The sequence below is a fragment of the Triticum urartu genome, chromosome 4, assembly GCF_003073215.2.
Source record: "Triticum urartu cultivar G1812 chromosome 4, Tu2.1, whole genome shotgun sequence".
Taxonomy (NCBI): Eukaryota; Viridiplantae; Streptophyta; class Magnoliopsida; order Poales; family Poaceae; genus Triticum; species Triticum urartu.
In genome coordinates this window covers 150,158,888-150,166,340 of record NC_053025.1, presented here as the reverse complement: position 1 = coordinate 150,166,340, position 7,453 = coordinate 150,158,888, and the positions used below count along the sequence as shown (strand labels likewise).

The window sequence follows — 7,453 nt, the reverse complement described above, 5'->3', positions numbered from 1 at the left end:
TATCATGAACTACTTGTTAGTATTATTTTCATATTGCTATGCTTGATAGTAGTACATGTTGGGTTGGTCATGTTCTTCGGTGCATGACTAACGTCGGTTACCGAGTACTGTTGATATGCATTGTTCCTTTGCTGTTAGTGGGTTAAGTGTTTACTCGGTAATGTTATTGATGAGTTCGTGCATGGTATTTATGGTTGATGCTAGTGGTCATGTTATGCTATGAGTAGTGGTGTACTTGTGATATTCATGCTCGTCATTATGCCATGCTCAGTTGGAGATTATTCATTGTTGATATGGTGGATAGTTATGTTGCACCCCGTGCTTATGCTGATATCATGCTCATGCATTGAAATTGCATCGTGTTATTTTATCATGGCTCAGCATATTGCATTCAAGTTTAACCGGATTAAATTGAACTTGAACAATTGTTGGCTGAGTCATGGTGCCACCATATCGAGCTGACTAGTGCAACCACGCTTACCTTTATGGGAAGGTCCTAACTGGGTCTATTGTCAAGCCTCTCGCCGGTGCCTCCAACGAGGGAAGGTTATGGGCGCACGCTACCTTGATCAGGTAGGCGGACATAAGCCTTGTGTGCCCGTTGTTGTTATGGATCCTTGTCCCCGGGTGGGACCGTTTATGTTTTGCCACGACGGTGGCCATTGGTGTCTTTGGTAGACACGGGGCTACCCAGGACTAGCCCAGTGGGGAGTGAGTTGGAGTGGCCGGGAGAGTGTCATGGCAGTAGGACGGTTTTGTCGGAGCGTCGTTGGTCCACCTGAATGGGAGTGCGAGGTCATGGGTTCCGTAGTGTGGGTACGGTGTACTAACCTCTGCATAGTGTATATTAAATCTATCAATAGCCATGCCCGTGGATAAGGGCCCAGTTCATGTCAGTCACACTGTGAGTCAACAGTAATAATAATAATAATAATAATAATAATAATAATAATAATAATGTGCTTAATAACAACCACGGTTCGATGAGGAGATAAGTTGGTTGTGATCGCCGGAAAGATCACCGTTTGAGACCAAGTGTTGGTCATGGTTGTGATCGCCGGAAAGATCACCGTTTGAGACCAAGTGTTGGTCATGGTTGTGATCGCTGGAAGGATCACTGTTTGGTTACGAGGTAACCCGTTGAGCCAAGAGTGGTTCCGTTTGTGATCCGTGAATGGTCACCATGTACCGAGGATACTGAGTTGTTGGATATTCGTGATGTTGTATGAGAATCGTGGGTAAAGATCAAGCTCCTTGTGGTCATTTAATCATTACTACGGTATTGTTCATACCAAGCTTGATTTGATCCTGAGATGATCGTGTGATGTCCGAGGTTGGTAAGTGATGCATGTTATGGTTACGAGGTAACCCGAGCAGAATAATGGTGCATATAGTGTCATCATGTTGCATATTGTCAGATTTATATGTTCATGCCGTGCTCATATTGTTCTAGCTGTATCATGTTCATGTTGTTCATGCCATGTTATCCTGATGATCTCATGATAAATCATGCTTAACCTGTAATTGCCATGTTGTTGTTTGTCTTGAATGCTTTTGGTTATTGTGAGCTTGCAAGTACATTCAATGTACTGACCTGGCGCGTCATGCCAGTTTGCAGGTCATGTCGTGATTGCTTGATTTCTTGTTGTGGTTTCCGTTCGTGCGAGCTAGGATAAGCGTTCCAGCCAGAGTCCCTGCGGAGTGGAGTTCACCACCGTCGTCATTGTTCCGCTACTAGAAGTTTTTCGGCTGCTTCGAGTTGTTCTGCTGCTTGCATAGAGCAACTGAGGATGGTGTAGTGTCGTCATGCCGATGTTATTCATTGTAATATCGAAGACCTTGTATTCATATTCGTGTAATAATAGAAAGCTGGTTTGTTCTATACTAAGCAGTGTCGTATTCCAGAAGACTTCTCATCGATCTCTGGGCTGGAATACGAGGCATTCCGGTTTCTCTGAGCCCGGGTGCCACAAGCATGTGCATGTAGTTCAAATTTGAATTATGCACATATATGCATTGAAAACTCAGTTAATGCATAAAAATGTCCAAACGAACCCTGAAAAATCACAAAAATTCGCACAACACTCCTGTTGTTCTATGTTGACACTCGAAAATTTTGAAAGCAATAAGAGGCAACGGATATCGTTTCATCCCCAAAGGTGGCATGTTCCCTACCAAAACCATCACGCTTGTTGTGAGAAGCTCTGGTTTGTGAGAAGCTTATACCCAAACCTGCCCTAAATGGGACAAAATTTGTACCACGACATGTTGATGCTGCTACATGATAGCATGCCAAGTTTCATGAATTTCATACGAGTTTTGGATTTACTAGAATTTAAAAACTAGGCATGTCAATGTTAGCGGCTGAGTGACACTGGCAGGGTGTTTGAAATTCATTCTCATTTCTTGTATGGGACCTAAGCACGCAACCAAGCACACATATTTAATTTTTCAATAAGTTTATATGCACTAGAGCATGTGCATGTAGTTCAAATTTAAATTATGCGCATAAAATGCCTGGAAAACCCAGTTAATGTATAAAAATGTACAAACGAACCCTGAATCATTCCAATTTTTTTGAAGACACACCTATAGTTACATGTACTGCAGATATAAGTTCTAACAATTCAAACACCGTCCTTTGTAGCTGTGACCCCATTACGTAATTCAAATGATCAAGACGATAAATCAAGTAGATCGCACACAGTTTATTATCACCAACCGTGTGAGATGCAGCACAAGATATCTTGGAGCATCGTTAGTGTATAGTACGCCCATGGCTTACGAGAGAAGGTGCGTCGGCTACAGTCCACAGCGCGCCAGTTCTGAATAAGGGACCATGTCCGATGACACTTTGCGCGCCAGTTTTTTGGCTGAAGCGATTCCAAATTTTCGGCTTCCGCGGAAATATCTACCTCCCCGCCCCCTCCCCCTTACCAAAATCCACATTTCCACTCTTTCCGCCTTCCTTTCCAAGTTGAAACCTTCACTCCTTGCTTGCAGCGCTGCCGCCTCCTCGCCGGCGACCCTCCTTCACGCTCCTCGGCCTCGCTTATCCAGGCAGGTAATCCACACCCGACCCCTATCCTCCTCCTCCTTCCACATCCCACATGCCCCTACCGCTGGCGCGAGCGCGACACCTTCCACCCAAATCACCGACCCCTCCACCAAATAAGCGCTGGCCTAAGCCATGGTGCACGCAGTATAGCCAAGACCTCAAGGAGCATTTGGCAGCGGAGAAGCAAATCACGGCCGCACGTGCAGATGAGGTCCCGATGGCTGCCATTCGTGCCGACCCCTAGATCTTGAAGGACCACCTTGCCATTTGCTAGCTACGCCGGTTATGCATACTCGGTTTACCCATTGCGTGTGCTGCTCCCGCCTTTCCTTCGCAAATTCTAGTGAATGGTGATATCTAATTTTATCATGGAATATGTTGCTCTAGTGTATATGTTCTATATGTCGTGATGTGTGGTGCTCACTTATTAACTGTTTTGTTAATTAGTTGTCGTCTTCAGTTAATTGTTTGGTTCAATTATGCAAATGTTATGTTCAATTCTTCAGGCTGCAATTTTGTATTGTCTTCCATATGATAAATAAATCAAAATTATCTTTACAAAATTATGGGTGCATTCTGTTATTGTATACCATGTCAGGAATAAATTGAATTTGGCTATAGTAAATACATGAGAAACAACTAGCAAAAGGGCCCATGCGTTGCAACGGGAGAAAACATCGATTACCGTGCAAATCCAAGACGATGTTTTGTCCTACTCGACTTCATACTAACCTTATTTTAAAGGTGATGGATCATATATCTATCTGAGGTAGTTCCTTTACAAGTAAAAAAGAAACAAAGAGTTAAATATTGGGGTGTTATATTTTTCTCAAACAGCAATATATACAGTGTTTGCTGCTTCTCCGCATAGTACCATTTTTAGGATCCACAAAGTATTAACAATTTATAAGCCGAAAATAATGGGAAGTAGATGCAACATAGCATGACATACCAGATGATTTTGCAAGCACACCACTGAATATATCGAGGACTACTTAATATAAGATCTTCAAATAGGTACATGTTTATGATGACCACTCTGAAGCTATTTCGTGTAGTCTTCAAAGGATTTCAAAAAAGTTTTTGCTTGGTGTCAGAGATGAATAATTTGAACATATACTAATTTTTCCAATAATTAAACTATTAAAGCAAGGAAATGGTACATATGTTCGCCCTCAAAAAAATGAGACATAGGTTCATCCTTCATACAACCACAACTTGAAGGGTGCAGAGCGAGGCGGCAAAACCTGTAAGATGCAGCCATGTGAAACACGATAGAACTGCCACCACAAGATCAATCAACCATCGTTGACAGAGAAAAACCTTGACCATCATTTAACATCTGTCAACGAATCCAACCCCGCTTCTACTGATGATAACCAAAGAACCTTCCTTGCAAAAGGAAAATGATTAGATTGTTTATAACAGTAATATTTTGATCCCGAGGACCCAAATTCAGAGCTATGCCATTATGTTTGTGCAAAACCCATTAACACAACATAAAACCAAAACTGGGAAACTCCTATGCCAAACCATTACATCCTAAACTACTATATGTCAGCATATAACATATTCATTTGGATCCGATGCCTTGTACATGCCAGGTTATGGATACTGGTATTTGCTTAGATTACGCGGTACACTTCTAAAAAGCAATATTTCCTAGAAGCAGCAGATGACTCTGAAGCTTTCACCTGCAGACCAGGAACACACGTACATGAGTCTGCTCAAAGCATATCTGCACATGTTGGTATTCAACCAAGTAATTAAGTAAAATAATTTTGTTCTTTGAAAAAAGTAAGATAAGCTTTGCTCGTCTAAGTTAAATGGTTAACAGAGGATCAAACCTATCCTAGAACGACCAAATTTCAACAAAACAAGAACCTTAAAGAAGACATACATGCATATTATAGAGAAGCTAACTAATAGCACATAAAAAGATTATCTAGGAAGTAGATAGGTTATCTATGCTGGTGGTTCATAGGGTCGCACCGAGGTCGATGAAGAGCCTGGTGAACGACAGCTAGAAGATTGGGCATGACTATGGAGATGAACAGGTGAGAGGCATCGCCAGCCCCTGGAGAATCACTGGCCCGCGCTATCCGCTGACACAACGGTCCCTGATCACTGTAGAAACTGTATTGAGGAACTGAACGTGAAGAGTTGCTCCGCATGAACCAACTGATCACCTTCTTCTCCACTGGATGTTCCATCGTGTATTGGTTGGAGTGTGATCTGGCATGTAAGCTAAGGAGATTGAATGAATAAGAGACAATTAATCAGTAACTTCTTATGCAATAAGGAGGAACCGAAAAGAAAATTCAAGTAGTTATAGACGAACTTGACTGTGAACCTGGTTGTTATACTTACATGCGGGAGCTCTCAATCGACCCATGCACGTATTGTGTATTTGCCGGATTGATCCAGGAGCCTGTATGTAGATGCGGAGAAACACACGGCCATCGTCAGGCGCTGCACTCCTGCCTCGCGTGTATTTCATCATATACCCGTCATATGCTCAATAATCTATAGACGAAAAAATTGATTGTTGATGTTTGGAGACCAAAAGGACAGCCTACACGAATATGATCATGCCAAGGGTGGAATTAATCAGTATTATCTAGCTATGCTTTTCCAGTCCAAGTGACATTTCCAATTTCTCAAGGAAAAGGTATTTTTCAGATTAGTTTTTCTGTTCAAGGCTACATCACCACTTATATCTGCTTTGCAACAGTTTTTGGGCCACGAAAAACAACTGTATTGGAGTCTGAAGAGACTAAGAAAACTCTGACTAATCAAACAGCATGGCTGCATACTGGAGAAATTAATTGGCACAGAATTCTCCTAATAGATGGGCAGACTGCCAAAATTATTTGAATCAAAGCAGGTTGCTTCTTGCAATTTCAAGCCTGCGGTTTACTTCTTACTTTTGTCCAAGCTTCCACGGGAGCTCTGCATTCATGGAGGTGCAGCATAAAGCGGATGGGATATATATGTGTGTGCACTGAATGTATAAACATCTAAAGATTTAGTGGAGTTCACCTTGTGAACAAAGATGAAACCAAGTCTAGACATGAAAATAGAAAGCACATCATTCCCATAACAAAAGCATCACCATCTAGGAAACTAAAACACTCATCATTAGCCTAATTAATTTTAGGTTGGGCTCATACATTAGCAAACAACTTTGAAGAAAGGGGCCGCGCATTACATAGAATTGCAGATGAAAAGAAAGAGAAGGTAAGTGACCTTAGAATTTATGGATGAAAAGCTTGCTCCAATAATACAGAATATTGTTGAACTATGCATCTCCAGAAAGGCTGAAACCCACAGTACACCATGGCACTTCTCCGTTTCTGAGCCCATTCAGTGCGTTGATGTCAAGAATCAATCAATAGATCTACGTGTTATTTGAGGCATAAACTGGGTTACAGACTGAAAGAATTCTTTCCAATCGAATCACCCACATCCATCTCGAAAAAATTAAATACTCTGAGTAAGAAATAATAACCTGAAACTATGAGTGCTCAGCACCGGCTGCAGCTCTAATGGTAATCCCCTCCTAGCATCAGCAGATCGAGCTACTGGACGCAAGCGTGTGTCAAGGTTTCCTAGTTAATTTGCTCAACTGCTCAATTTCAAAAGGGGATTTGGCTTACAGGGAGTAGCTGGGTGACTTTCAGGTGTGCAGCACGGTACCTTGTTCGTGCTTGGGGCTCGGGGAGGAGGTGGGCTGGAGCTTCGGGAGGCCGCCGGCAGCAGGAACTTGGGGAGGACGGCAGCCCAAGGTGAGGTCGAATTAAATTTCCGCCTCCACATAGACCTCCGCATGCACCAGAGGCCACCGTCGCTGAAGACCTCCCCGCCGTCCCCGGGTCAGGCGGCCGTGTCCAGGAGCTCCGCCACGTCGTCATCTTCCTCCTCATTGAAGTAATCGAGCCGAGATGCACGGAATCAAGTTGTCAAAGAAGTTTTCGGGGCTCTTGAGATTGGCGCCGTAGGGGAATTCGGCAATGGCGACGAGTATGGCGGCCGCCTGGACGAACTTGGCAAGGGAGCACGTGTGCGGCGAGCCTGCGAGATTCAGGCGTCGGGCGTTGAGGCGATGAAAGGCCGGTGGCGGCGACCAGGGCGGCGCGCGGCGAAGGAGCGCGAGCCGGTGGTGGCGGCACGCAGCGGAGGGGCGGGGCGGGGCGCTAGAGGTTGAGATGGGAGGCAAGGTCGTGGCTCGTCCCGTCGTCCGGGTGGGATTTTTCATTTTCTTTTTTTTCTGTTCCCCATGCCGTCAGGTCGACTTAACAATAGGATTACGGGTTGATTTCAGAAAAAGTCAGGGACTTTTGTGTAAAAACGCCGTGATGGTGAACCCAGAGAATCAATCTGTGCTTTATTATT

General features: G+C 43.7%; 1 long non-coding RNA gene across 7 annotated transcripts; it reads right to left on the bottom strand.

The window, feature by feature from the left end:
* Nucleotides 1–4,040: 4,040 nt before the first annotated feature.
* Nucleotides 4,041–7,246, bottom strand: LOC125551174. Of its 7 annotated transcripts, XR_007302228.1 has the most exons (6): nucleotides 6,570–7,246; nucleotides 6,308–6,458; nucleotides 5,429–5,584; nucleotides 5,051–5,305; nucleotides 4,382–4,446; nucleotides 4,041–4,305 (listed from the first exon to the last, which is right to left on the bottom strand). It is a non-coding gene; the product is annotated as an uncharacterized LOC125551174 (long non-coding RNA). The 7 variants fall into 7 exon arrangements; XR_007302226.1 differs by lacking the exons at nucleotides 4,041–4,305; nucleotides 4,382–4,446 and adding an exon at nucleotides 4,476–4,752; XR_007302227.1 differs by lacking the exons at nucleotides 4,041–4,305; nucleotides 4,382–4,446 and having other exon boundaries at nucleotides 4,476–5,305; nucleotides 6,570–6,686; nucleotides 6,758–7,246.
* Between the last annotated feature and the right edge of the window lie 207 nt (nucleotides 7,247–7,453).